We start from the raw sequence: 14,375 nt of genomic DNA, 5'->3' as shown, positions 1-14,375 counted from the left end.
ACATTTATGTGTATTCTGTCGTATTTCTCTTTCCGGAATCCTAATTCATTTGTGGCTTTTTTGGGAGTGAGAAACCCAGCCCTAATTGCATTACTTAGAACCCCACAAGGCAGCTGCATATATTCAGACTTTCTGAAAAATCAGGCTATTTTCATCTTGAGCCTAATTCATGCACCAGGTTTCAACCACCAGAAGCTGAGGTTGAAACACTGCCAAAGCCATCTGCAAATTAAAGATGAACTGAAGAGGTTTACCGAATGAAAGCCAAAATTCAGCAAAAATATATCATCAATATTTGTAAGGAATCAGAATAAATCACAATTTAGGTAAGTTTTTATATAACCTGTTGAAACATATTTCCCAGGATTCTAGCCCAAATGTGTTAACATAAATGTCTAGTCCTAGGCCAGTGAGCAGAGTGACCTGCAGTGGATAGATCTCTGCAGAACAATAGGGTAAGTTCAGAGAACCACAAGCAGCAACGTCAGCAGGAGGAGGACGGAGACAACCCTTATCAATGTTTAGAAACAAACTGCTGATAGAAAAGTGTTTGGATGAATATCATGTCCCAGTGGAAATGAGAAAGGTACTGAGATCTCATACTAACCAGGTCAAAGGACTTCATTTGCCCTTGGCCAGCATACGGCAGCATGGGATGATGGCCAGCAGAGAGAGGAGGTGTTCCCAGCGCATCTCAGACATCCAGAGCAGGGCATGTGAGCTGTGCTCCTTTCTCCCTCTGGAGCTGGAGGAGCTAGGTAGCCTAGCTTTGACACACGATTCCATGCAATCATCTGAAGTTAGGTGGGACAAGTCCTTTCCTGTGTACCTCTTCACCCAGCTGTGACACTCTGGGCTGTCATTTCAATTCTGAATGCATTGGTGCAGCCTCTGAACAGCTCCCAGTCCAAGAAGCACTCACCTTTTAACTGAGTCTCCCAGAGATGTTTGTCAAAGAAATAATGTGTTTTTACTGTCTGACATGGTTTCAGCTGGAATAGAGTTGAATTTCTCACCAGCAGCTGGTACAGTGCTGTGTTTTGGATTTGGGATGGGAATGGTGTTGATAGTGCACTGATGGTTTTGGTTGTTGTGAGGCGCTCAAGGCCTTTTCTACTCCTCACACCGCCCCACCAGCGAGCAGGCTGGGGGTGCACAAGAAGTTGGGAGGGGACACAGCCGGGACAGCTGACCCCAACTGACCAACACAGCCGGGACAGCTGACCCCAACTGACCAGAGGGATATTCCATACCATGTGATGTCACGCTCAGTATATAAAGCTGGGGAAGGGGAAGGAAGCTGGGGATGCTCAGAGTGATGTCATTTGTCTTCCCAAGTAACTGTTACCTGTGATGGAGCCCTGCTTTCCCAGAGATGGCTGAACACCTGCCTGCCCATGGGAAGCAGTGAATGAATTCCTTGTTTTTCTCTACTTGCCTGTGCGGCTTTTGCTTTACTTATTAAACTGTCTTGATCTCAACTCACATGTTTTCTCACTTTTACTCTTCTGATTCTCTCCCCCATCCCACCAGGGGAGGGTGCGTGGTACTTGGTTGCCAGCTGGGGTTAAACCACAACACTGGGGCAGAGCTTTAAAGTAAGAGATAGCAGGGCTAGAAGGGCACTTCAGAAGCCCCTTAGTCCATTTTCTTGTCCCCCATACCTAAACCATTCCTGACAGAAGTTTGTCTAACCTCTTAGAAAACCCCCAGTGATGGATGTTCTGTAGCTTCCCAAGGTACAGCTCGTAGTTATCAGCTAGATAAAATGATGCTAATGTGCACGGATCGTTCATCAGGCAGCTAATGAAGCAGTTATCATCATCAAGGAAGCCAAGCACAAGAACTAGGAGAAATACATGGGGGTGACGGGTTTATTTGTCGAAAAGCGCAGTCCATTTCAACACATAAACAGATTCAGAGAGCGGGCTGGCACCAAAGGCTGGCTGTCTCCTTCCAAGAAACTGCATTTATTATACTATACTATATATTTACTACATGGTTTGTTAAGGACAGCACGTTCCCATGTAACACAACATCACCTGCATGAAACTTCAGGGCTGTGCTCTGAGCAGTGTCTTCTCTTGGCCTTCAGCCACCCCCACTCCGGCTGAAATCAGTGGAGATTTCACCAGTCTCACTGGGCACCGGACAGGTCAGACACAATCATCTTTCAGCAGAGATGGTGTGCTTTTTCACTCTGACATTTCTTCAGCCTTTGCCAAATCCCTTTCAGCAGCAGTCCAGTAATGACCAGGAGAGTTTTTATTATCGTTATCTTATTTATCCTTTCATGACCATTTTCAGTCTGAAAAGGTCAGGTCAGCCAGCAGCCCTTTCACACTGAGAAATTTATTTTTCTTTTAAATAAAACTTCACAAACAAGCTATGTGCAGCCCTAGCCCAGCCATCTTTGAAAGCGTCCAGCATTATTTATTTTTGCAACCTACAGAGACAAGTAGTCTTCAGTAAAACGGCTCTTTCATCCAGGGCCTCATCTGTTGGCCAGCTAAGTCAATAAAAGATATCCATTGACTTCAAAGGATAACAGGATGAGCCACAGTCAACCAGCTCGTGTATTCATCACCCTAAGTACTAAATAATGGGCAATGGGCATTGACATATTTGCAAGTAAAACAATAGAGAAAGCAAAGACCTTTCTACATTTTAAGATCATCCCATTGAATTTCATGGGTGGAGATACAAAATACCAAATTCTACAGGATGGTGCAAAATGGCCTTTGAAAAGATTATTTTCAGCCAGACAAACTATATGTGTGAAGGCATCTCTAGCAATGGCTTAATAAGTTAATAAGGGATATTGGGCAGTTTGCCTGTCCCAACCCCCATTTTTCCTCTTCCCTTGTGTCAGCACTACAGCTTAGAAGAACCCGATCCATCAGAAAGTGTTTTTTTTCACTAGATTTCAGACGGAACAGATCCCTGATCCGGTCATCTCACACTTTGTGAGCGCTGCTGTTGACACAGAGGAGAAAGTGGCAACGGATGGCCAAGGTGGAAAGGTGGAGAGGGGAAGAAGAGCAGGGAACAGGACTGACCCAGTGGCTGTGGAGACTTAGACTGGGTTGAACTGAAGGTGAAAGTGCACCTTGATCCTGATGTCTCTTCTCCCAGCTTTCACAGCTGTGTTAATCAAGGGTTCAGGTGTCTCTCAGGCACCACAGAACAATTTAATGAATATGGAAATTAAAACAGTCTCTAGGGATACACATCTCCACAGCCACTCGACAGAATTTCCAACTGCATATTCTGGTTCATAGCAACAAAACCTTACAAATCTTCATCAAAGAAAGACGTTTTAATGCCAATCAGGCCATAAAAATAGAGAGTTAAAAAATATACTTTGTGTTTTAACTGCATCTTTGGTGAAATGCTGATTCCTGTTTTAATGCATTCTCCCCGCCCCACTTTATATAAAGCAACTTGCAGGAAACCCATCAGCAAGAAATTCAAACATGATGATACATGCTAGCATGGTATGTGAAACCCTAAAATACTTTTTTCCTAAAGGAGAAAGTAGGAGTTAAACCCTCCCATCCTGCTTCATTGCCTCCCCATAGCTTCACTTGAGTCATCTGGAGATGCAGAAGTGAGGGCTGTAGACACATCAGACAAAGCACGTGAGATAGAAATAGTAAATGGCACCTTGTCAAAATGGGAGGAGATCTCAAACCCCTCAGCAAAAAGTAGGATTAGGGCTCTTTTATAAGGCGTAGGCAAGTTAGTTTGGACCAGAGGCACAAGTCCTCCACCTTAGTCAACTGCTGGCTTGCTGTGGTGTCTCAATGAAGTCTTTACTCACCTACCCCATAAGTATAATCTTATCTTGCATACCTGGAGGTGATACGCTTCTCTGCAGATTATTTTGGGAACAGACCATTTTTGAGTGTCTTACTTAAAGTCAAATTATGAGACAAGTTATGAGTGGAATCCAGAAGCTGAGTGCTGGAGCATGTCCAGAGAAGGGCAATGAAGCTGGTGAGGGGTTTGGAGCACAAGTCCTATGAGGAGCAGCTGAGGGAACTGGGGTTGTTTAGCCTGAAGAAAAGGAGGTTGAGGGGAGACCTTATCACTCTCTACAACTACCTGAAAGCAGGTTGTAGAGAGGTGGGAGTTGGTCTCTTCTCCCACATAACAAGGGATAGGACAAGAGGAAACAGCCTCAAGTTGTGCCAGGGGAGGTTTAGGGTGGATGTTAGGAAAAAATTCTTCACAGAAAGGGTTATCAAACATTGGAACAGGCTGCCTAGGGAAGTGGTTGAGTCACTATCCCTGGAGATATTTAAAATACGGGTAGACACGGTGCTTAGGGACATGGTTTAGTGGTGGATTTGGCAGTGTTAGGTTAATGGTTGGACTCGATGATCTTAAAGGTCCCTTCCAACCTAGATGATTCTATGATTCTATGAAAACAGCAGGTTACTACCCTGTCATGTGTCTCTGGTGGATCAGTCCACAAATTAGAGCCACCAAAACACCCACCAGAAAGAGAGCATAAGCTGTCAAATAGTATGACATAGAAAGCAGCAGACATTTCCCCCTCTGTTTCTCCACCAACACATCCTTGTCATCATCAGATACAAGAAGTCTTCTCTCTAGGCTGAAGGGATACTCCCTGCAATCATTTGCTATGGGGTTCCACTGCCCAGGACTATGAAAAGCTGTGATGGTTAATACCTTTGGAGTATGTTGATTTTATAATAGATGCCAGTCAAGTAAGAGTGGTTCAAGGATCAGGAAAAACATTCCAAGACAGCTCTCGGGTGGGACTTCCTGACACAGGACTGGATTGAGGAGTTCCACCTTCTCATTAGAAAACTTTTTATCATATCCATCCCTGTATCTCCTACAATGTCACCAAACTTTTTCGTTGAAAGTTAACTGTCTCAAGGGTGACACAACTTTCTCAGGTCACAAATAAATTTAAATGATGGTATGAAACTGTCTGGCGTGTCTCCAACAGCAAGGATAGAAGAGAAATGAGAAAGACATGTTCAATACTCAGAGCTTCCGCTGGGAGGAAAATCTGCTAGACGTGATCAATTAATTCATTGTAATAAAGAGCACTGTAACCTGCTATCGATCATTTTTGTCCCGTGCTTTGTATCAGATGGATTTCTAATATATGCACATGTCAGGGGAATGGGAAGGAATATTACTCAGCGAGTCTTTCAATTGGCTTTTTTAACTACAAATCATGCAATTAGTTTGTTAACAAGTCGGGGACGTGTTAACAATCTGATGACATTTCATTTATGACTGTTCTTTAGGTAGGGCCTCCAAGGTGCACTAAACACAAACAAATAAAAAAGCAGTCACCTTTAACTAGTGTGTGGGCACGTACGCACCTGCATGCACATTTTCATACGCTCACACAAAAACTCACACAAGGATAATTCTGTCATCATTTAATCCACAGGCTCCGTCTCTCCTCAGCTGATAAAATTTGGTAGAGCTCCACTGTCTGCAGCAGAGCCACACTGATTCACACCCACGGAGACTCAAGCTTCTTGTTTATCTTTTAACAGGAGCACAAAAGGTCGTTAAAGGTAACACATAGGTCTCAGATGAAATTTGGTGTACCTCGCTGCTGCTCCTTGAGACCTGCCCAGATCGTGCAGTCAGAACTGCAACTTTTTGTTTCTGCTTTCAAACCCTTCCAGCAATGACAGCTAATTAGGTGCTGCACAATTAACTTTTGTCTTCCACCTGTGTGCCGGTGGTGACTAATTGCATTCACAGAACGAGTCAGAAAGCAATTTCAAGCACACCCGTAAATCCCACCATGGACCAGCATGAGGAGCCTCTATAAGGAGCCAGATAGGATGGGATTGACCTTGCCAGGACACAGACAGCAAGGACGACAGGGCAGGAGCTCGAAGTCTTTCCCTATCTTGGAATAAAAAAAATGGTGTGAGAAAGCGCTCCTTTCACGATGCAGCACCTCCCTGCAGTCGGGGCACCGGGCACAAACGCTGCTCCCTTCCAGGGTCCCATCGTGGTTCCTCAGGGTCTCTGGCACGGGCATTTCAAGGCAATGCCCACAGTGCTCCGAAGCAGAGCGGTAGCTAGCTCCTGCCTTCTCTGCTTGCTCACACCCACCAAAACCCCACGGCCAAGTCCATGGCTGGATTTCCTCCCGGGATCCGACAAACCCGTTTCCCTTATCCCTTCTCTCCCCATATTCTTTTATGCTGTGTTACATATCACTGAAGTGCTGGTGCTCCAAGAGGAATATTAACATTAAATATAACTATAGGCATTACAACCAAAGCCATCTGTTCCTTTCTGTCGATTACAAATCTCTTCTCCTCGCCCTGCACTACACCAGCCTCGTGCTTTCTCCTGCAGCCTGTTTCTGTGGCACCCCGACAAATATGCACATACACAGATTTCACTCCGATTACCCCTGTGCAGGGATTCAGATCAGCCTGACAAGGGATTACCAACAGCAAGGAAACAAGTATCTGAGCTCCTAAGGTCTGTGGAGCTGGATAGAAAATACCCTGGTGGACATTGAGAGGGAAACACATCACGGGGGCAACGCAACTGCCCGTTCATAGCACCCTGAGAGCTTCAGCGTGGACTTCACGTCAGCGACATGCAGATGAACCTGCGACTCCAGCAAGACAAAAATCACGCTTCAAGTGAAGCACATGCTGCTCTGAATTCAGGCAGTTGCCAGCAGAATGACGCCTTAACCTGGCCCGGGACAAGCGGGGGTCTTTGGAGAGCTGAAAGGGATACAGGTGCCCCAGGAACACAGGAGGGCAGAAATATAATTTGGGACAAAGCCGAAAGGCATTCAGACCCACGTGGTAAACCAGGAGTGAAGGCAGCAAGGAGCAAACAAAGGCTCTTCCCTTTCCTTTAACAACTGTGACCTACAGCTCCAGCTAGAACAGCTGCAGTAACACTTCCCCACAAGCTCCACATAATCGCTTTTCCCCCTTTCATTATTTCTATTTCCTATTTCTATGCAAAACTCTCACAGGAAAAGATCACAAAAGATTTGGACAGAGATAGTCCTCAGCAAGCGGAGCAGAAAAAACAATTTACAACCCTTTTCCTGGGGCGGTGACAACTCTCTTCCCTCTCTCTCGACACTGGAGATGCCGATGAGAATGTTCCTAGCCTTGTGTCCTTGCCAAGCCAGACCAGCAAAGAGCAGATGCCAGGGTCCCCATCTTGTCCTTGTCCCCTTGGCCAGCCCTCAGGATCGCAGCTCACGCCTGCGCGGGGCGGCCAAGCTGCTCGGATCTGCCCCGGGCAGTAACAATAGCTCAGGAAAGCTGTTTTTTCCCCTCAGTTCCTCTTCAGGTAGCATGGGAAAACAGAGCCAACCCAGCGAACAAAAGTTCAATCAGGTGAGGCTCGAAATAGAAACGAGCCCGCGCTGACTGTCACAGCAGAGCGCAGAAAGATTTGCCCGGGCTTGATTGCGTGTAGAGCTAAAAGAGGCGTAATTCTCGTTCCTGGGGCTGCAGAATTTGCATGCGACTCCCTCTGAGTTTATCAGCCATTTTCCCTGCGTAAGGAAGTAAATAAACATTGTTAATTCTGAGCCAAAACTCCTCATTGAGTGGGACTTTATAGAGCTGAAGGCTCAGGCTCGCTGCGCTGCTCCACGGTCACCAGCGACAGAGAGTCAGGCTCCGTGTCTCTGTCACACAGCTAACACTAAAACGTACAGGAATCAGCCCCCCAAAAAAGCACCAAAGGTAAAATTCAAAGCAAGCCTGAAATTATAAGAACAGAGCAAGCCTACGCCGCTCCCCAAAACTGGAGCATCACCCGAGGCACGGGTACGAGGAAAGGCCGCAGTACGCGCTTCAGTCAGTCTCGATTAAGTAAAGGTTTTCTGAGCGTGATGCAAGTTCGGCATCAGAGGTCTCGACCAGCTCGTGACACACACATTGACATTCAGCGAGCTTGCTGCAGATTCCTGTCCGAAGCAGAATCTGTCTGCACAAGTTCGCCGTGTCCCCACGAACACGGATGTTACATTTACATTGGAAAAAGTAAAATTCTGAGGTAGTGTTTGGTTGCGCCATGCCCAAATATTTCAAATGGGTGAGAACAGCTCTGCTGTTAATACCTGCTCTGTACTGCTCTTCTCAGCTTCTAGAGCTGAGATCTGAAATGAGAGCCTATGAAAAATCTTACAATTTCACGGAATCACAGAGTTTCAGAGTTGGAAGGGACCTCTAGAGATCATCTAGTCCAACTCCCCTGCTAAAGCAGGATTGCCTGGAGCACGTCTGAGTAATGTGCAGGCCTGCATCCAGGCGGGTCTTGAAAATCTCCAGGGAAGGGGACTCCACCACCTCCCTGGGCAGCCTGTGCCAGTGCTCTGTCACCCTCACCATAAAGAAGTGTTTCCGTGTATTTGAACGGAACTTCCTCTGTTCTAACTTGTGCCCATTGCCCCTCGTCCTGTCACTGGGAACCATTGACAAGAGCCTGGCTCCATCCTCCTTCAACCCACCCTTCAGATACTTGTACGCCATAATAAGGTCTCCCCTCAGCCTTCTCTTCTCCAGGCTAAAGAGTCCCAGCTCTCTCAGCCTTTCCTCATAAGGGAGATGCTCCAAGCCCTTAATCATCTCAGTTGCCCTTCGCTGGACTCGCTCCAGCAGTTCCCTGTCCCTCTTGAACTGGGGAGCCCAAACCTGGACACAGTATTCCAGTTGTGGCCTCACCAGTGCAGAGTAGAGGGGGAGAATGACCTCCCTCGACCTACTGGCCACAATTTGGTGTTTAGCTTACACCTGTTTCCTTATGACACAGAATATCAAAGCACACCTTGGGCAATCTGGTGTGCTTATCCTCATAGCACCTTCTTATGGAAGAGGAGTGTCGTTATCCCCAATTTAATTCTGCCCAGGATCTCAAGCCCAGGATATTTAGGTCCGTATTTAAGAGCCTTACTCCTGTCCAGGCACCTATCGCCACAGCAGCGGGGCTCCTGACCAGCTCTGAGGCATGCCCCGAGCACTGTGACAAAGCGGCACACAAGAAAAACAACTGCAGGTCTCCTGGGGGTCTAAAGACTGGATCAATCTCCTCGTTAATGGCATCCTAAATCTGTAGTGTCGATCCTGCCTGAGGGACTGGTGGAAGCAAGGTGCTTTCACAGCAGGAGGAAATCTCCTTGCAGCAGCCCCCACCGTGGCAGTCCCAACCAGCACCCCAGCAGAGCTCCAAGAAGCAGCAAAACAGGAACGTTTGGCCCCATTTCTAGCATTCTGCAACGCTTTCCTGATAACCCATCTGTTTTCTTGCCAAGGAAAGCTCTTCGCATAACATCAGGGGCATGGGCTTCTCCAGCCAATTAGGCAGATAGCACTGCTAAACGTGCTTTCATTGAGCAAACGGGCTTCCCCCTTTGAAGGCAGCGGGTGCCGTTCAAAGGCACTTGGCACGTGGGCTGTTACGCCAGGCCACCGACATCATCCATCTTATGTCAGCCAGCGTGATGGAGCCAGCACAAAGTTAATGTGGTCTAGATGTAAAAAGAAAAAAAAAAAAAAAAAAACCCTGAAAGGCAACGTGCATATAAAGCAGCTGATTTCCAAACATTGTTAACTCTGCATTTCTCAGGCTAACGTTGGCGTGGGTTTCCACGGCATCTTCCCACCACTGACCACCGTGCACTTTGCAAGCACTGAAGTTTTAAGCAAGACTCGACATTTAAGGAGCGACAAGTGGAAATTAAGAGATGTCATATGGGCATGACATGTTTGTACCTTGCAGTAGACAGCCAAATGCATTCTTAATTGGCTCTGAAAATCAGAATTAAGCACAGGCATAGCATGATTATGTTTCCATTTTTCTCCGCAAACTGTACCTATCTCAGCAGTGTCAAATCTGCCCCGAGCTGGGAGTCTGGAAGTTTGCTGTCCTCATTTAAATGAGTCTAAATGTCTCCCTTCACTGCCCAAGGAGAGACGTAGGGCCTCCAGAGGATGGTACATGTCATCTCAGAGGAGTCTCTGCCACCTGAGGGTCTTTAAGATGAAACCACTCGGGATGTCAAAGTCATTCACTCTGAAAGGAGGGAGGGGAGGAGGGAGGACTGAGTTGTGGGGTTTTCTCAGTTGAAAAGCAAAGGATATTTAATTTTGAAATATCAATTCAGCAGGAGATGCAGCTAAAATCACACTGCATGCTTGTCAAAATGCATTAGAAAACATTCCTTTTAATGTGGAAGACTTCAAATCCGCCACCAAAACATTTTGTTCTAAGAAAACAACCACAAAACCAACCCAGTAGACATTTTCTCTCATTTCGCTCATTTAAAATACTGCGGACTTAAAATTTTGTCAGGACTCGGAATATAACCACAGCACCACCCGTATGGCAGTTCCACTTCCACGTGAGCCAGAGAGAACCCAGCTAAAGCTTCGCTGTGTCTGACGGAGACATCATCAGTAGTAATTTGTCGTAACACCCAATGCAGTTATAACCCCGATAAACATGACTTAAGGGTCTCCCACAGCACTGAGGGAGACTGCAGGGATGGAGCAGCCAACGCCACTCCGTGCCTGTCCAGCCTGCTGCCTTCCGCGTCCCTTTCTCTGTGCAACATCCTATCCTATTTTTTCACAATTTGTCACACACCAAACAACTGTCTGCCTAATGCCATAATTCAGTGTTCGTAATGAAATGTTGTAATTAGTCTGCTCATCTCGACTACAGCAAATCAATATACAACTATGCACCGCCAGGCACGGAGATAGAGAAATAATTATGAATCCTCTACCACTGGCTGAGTATTTCACACACATACACACAGGCATAGAACCGAATGCAGCAAATCTCAATTACAGCCTTTCTACCCGCCTGACACCTCAGGCAGGACTGGAAAATCCAACACAAGAGATGGAGAAGTCAGTGAAGCTCCTGATTTTTTTTCTGCAGAAAAAAATAGCTTTACATCCATGGGATTCATAAAGAGAAGGAATAAAGTGCTAAATTAAATCCTTCATGAGCAACCCCAGACTCTCTAATTCACCACTACCTCTGTGTTGGTCTCTTATGAAGATCTGCAACCATGTGAAGCTGTTTTGCTTTTGTAGGCTTTCACCTCTAGCCTCTATGAAAGTTTTCCAACACCACACTTTAAAGGCCGAGAAACTTTTTTAAAAATACATAAGCACAGGCAGAGAGTAAAAGTCACATGCCATCAGATTATCTCAATGGAAATGAGGTTGCTTCCCTTTCCAAAGAAGTAATTCCCGCTCCTCTGTTGTTCTTTTGCATGAGAGATGCTCGAGTGAAGCAAACTGCTATGGCCAAGTTTCACATCCCAGGAAAACTGTTGTCTCTGATGGAAAACCCTGATTAGCAGTGAACCACAGCTGCTCTGTCAGAAGCCATTACGATGAAGGATTACCAGCACAGACCATCTGCCCAGCTTGGGGGTTTGCTATGCTTTTTTTTTTTTAACTGTGTGATGCCACAGTAAATCACGACAAAATTAAAACCAGGAGTGACCAATCCCTTTGGGGCTGAGCTGCCCCCAGAGCACCACTATCCCCACTCTGCTGGACAGAGAGATTAAAACAAAAATCAACCTGACCTGGTGATTTATGAACGATGATTCAGCACAATATGAATTGCGCGGCCGACGTGTCCTCGTTAAAAAACATAAACAGTGTCAAACAGAAAAGAGGGCTAAATCAATAGCCATGATTTGGGCTGCATTAATTCCAAATCCTTTTCGCCGTGCAGATACATTACAGTGATTCACGGAGACAGCCTCAAAGAAATAAGTGCCTCTGCGTTATTACGCAGCAAAATGTTAGGTTCTTGGGAGTCATCCCAGGCAGACAGATGATGGCATTAGTGATTTAATTGACCCTTATGGATAAAAACGCATATGTGGAATGGCAGGGCCATCAGCAAGCAGTGGCGCATGCAGAAGTCAGGCCAGCGGAGAGCAGAGGAGGAGTTAAGATGTTTTCCCCATGCTGGCAGAGCAACACGGCTGTTTGCTTGGCATGAAAGTGATGGCCAGGGAGCAGAGCCGCTGGGTTCAGGCATGGTAAGGTATGAGCATCCCCTGGGAACAGCCCTGTCCTGTCTATGGCAAGGGCCACGTCCTTTTTATGGACACCACGGGGCCATGTGATAGCAATGTTGGGTGATGGACACCCTGTAGAGTGGAGGAAGCAGCTGTAATCCCAGGATTATCTTTGGCTTTAAAGCAGGAAAGGGTTTTGCAGAAGGTACCTGGTGAAGAGACATGTCCTGACAGTGCACATCGTGGAGGTGCAACCAAAATTACCACTCTCGTGGGTTTGGGAGATGCTTCACCAAACCTTACCATTGCAACGGAGTCGGAGATGTCCTCGTCCCACCCATAGAAAGGACAGAGAAAATGTTCTTCATTGCCTGAGGGTGGTGACAAGCGCACAGTGGAGGATAATGGCACACATCCTGACCCTCTCTTCTTCTCCTGCATTCGCTGTGGCTACGCAACAAGACCCGGCACGCTGCAGACAGGCAGCCAAATCCCATCCTCATAATCCCCTGCTCACAAACAATTTATAAGCGCCAGTGGCTCAGTCCTGCCCGTGGCCCCTTGGCTGCCAGGAGCCACACAAACACACGCCAGCTCCCACCGTAAGAGATCCCAAACAGAGAAACACTCTGAAGAGCCAGGACCTAAATTTTGTGGACAGAGGTGGGTGTAAACTGGACCATTAAATGCCATTGCTGCATCCTGCACAGAGAACAAGCCTCTATATTTTGAAATAGTAACAATGGAGCTGACTAACAGCTGTTTGTACAGGGCCATTGCACTTACACACTCAGCATGGTTTGTAAGGAAGAAAAAATGGTGTGAATGGTGCTACCAGGTACAAAATCAAGTTCAAATAATTTTTTTTCTCCTCCAACCACATACTACACAAATCATAAGCTATGTCTTGTTAGATGATGGTAGACAGAAGCAGTTTTTCGGTGTCTTCACCTATAGGAAACATCACTTAGCACAAGGTCCTACCTTCAGGTTAGCAGTGAGCAACCCACAGCGTGTGAGGCACAGCCGACAGCCCAGCTGATTTAGGATATTTCCACTCACAGATGCTTCACCCACCTGGGTTCTGGGCTGCAGCTGTAGCAGGGCTCCCACAAGGGTAACCCGTGCAAAGACACCCCGTGTAGTGCAGAATGTGAATTACCATAGAAACAAAGAATGGCTAGAGTTGGAAGGGACCTTAATCATCATCTAGTTCCAACCCTCCTGTCATGGGCAGGGACACCTTCCACTCGACCAGTTTGCTCAAAGCCCCATCCATCCTGGCCTGGAACACTTCGTTCAGCAGCTGAACACCTAAATCTCTGCAAGAGGCAGAGAGGAACATGCTTGGGAAAACCAGGCAAAACCGATGTTGTGGGCTGTGCCTCAGTGGAGGGGGTAGGACGGTTTGAAGGCTTGGAGGCAGACACACGTGGGGCTGGGGAAGGTGAACCGTGAGGCTGTATGCAGAGCTGAAGGGGAAGAAGTTGCCCCCAGAGCTATATTTGGGGTAACAAAAACGACTACAAGGTTATACAAGCTCTCTAAGGGAAGGGTGCTCACACACTTGCTCACGCAATTGGGGCGTTGCCATGTAACTGCTCGTGTCTGAAGCTCATGGATTTAATACAGCCCTAACTGGGTGGCTGGGAGAGGAAAAGTTCTGATCTAATTAGGTAATCATAAAAGTACAAAGGTTTTCTAGTACTTGCATGCAAGCAAAGTTTGTCCTTTTACCTAGAAGGATCTCACATATAATTCTTCCTGTTACAAATGGTCTCATTATTCAATATTGCAGTTCACATAACCATAATCCTTTCATCCCAAGAAAAAAAAAAAGTGTCCTTTTATAATCACATTCAGTCACATTTAACCAGGTTCCCCCTGAAGTCCTCATGAACCAGGGTGAATTCATGGAAATGAATGTAAGCCTAAAAATTACTTTTCATGAGCAGAAATTTAGGCAAGAAAGAGAGAGGAGGCAGAGATTTATTGGCACATGAAACCCTACTAAAAGTCAGGGAATGCATAATAATTCTTAACCGCTGGAGCTCAGGTCGGGGGGTAGATGCTGGAAGATTAGGCAGGGGAGTGTGTGCTCCCTGTTTCAGAGAGAATCACATTTCCAGCAATTAAACAAATTAATTTTCCAAAGCAAAGACAGGGACAGGTCTATTTTAAGGTTATGATATATAAGAAAGATGTTAAAGACAGCAGCTTTGGTGGTCTCTTCTTTAGGTGAAGAATGTATTTTCCTTAGCAGAAAGCCATGAGTTTCTAAAGAAAACAGAAAACACTCCTGGATTTAGACCGTGCTTTCATGAAT

This window comes from Vanellus vanellus (assembly GCF_965231255.1).
Source record: "Vanellus vanellus genome assembly, chromosome: 1".
NCBI lineage: Eukaryota > Metazoa > Chordata > Aves > Charadriiformes > Charadriidae > Vanellus > Vanellus vanellus.
This window is presented reverse-complemented; position numbering follows the sequence as displayed.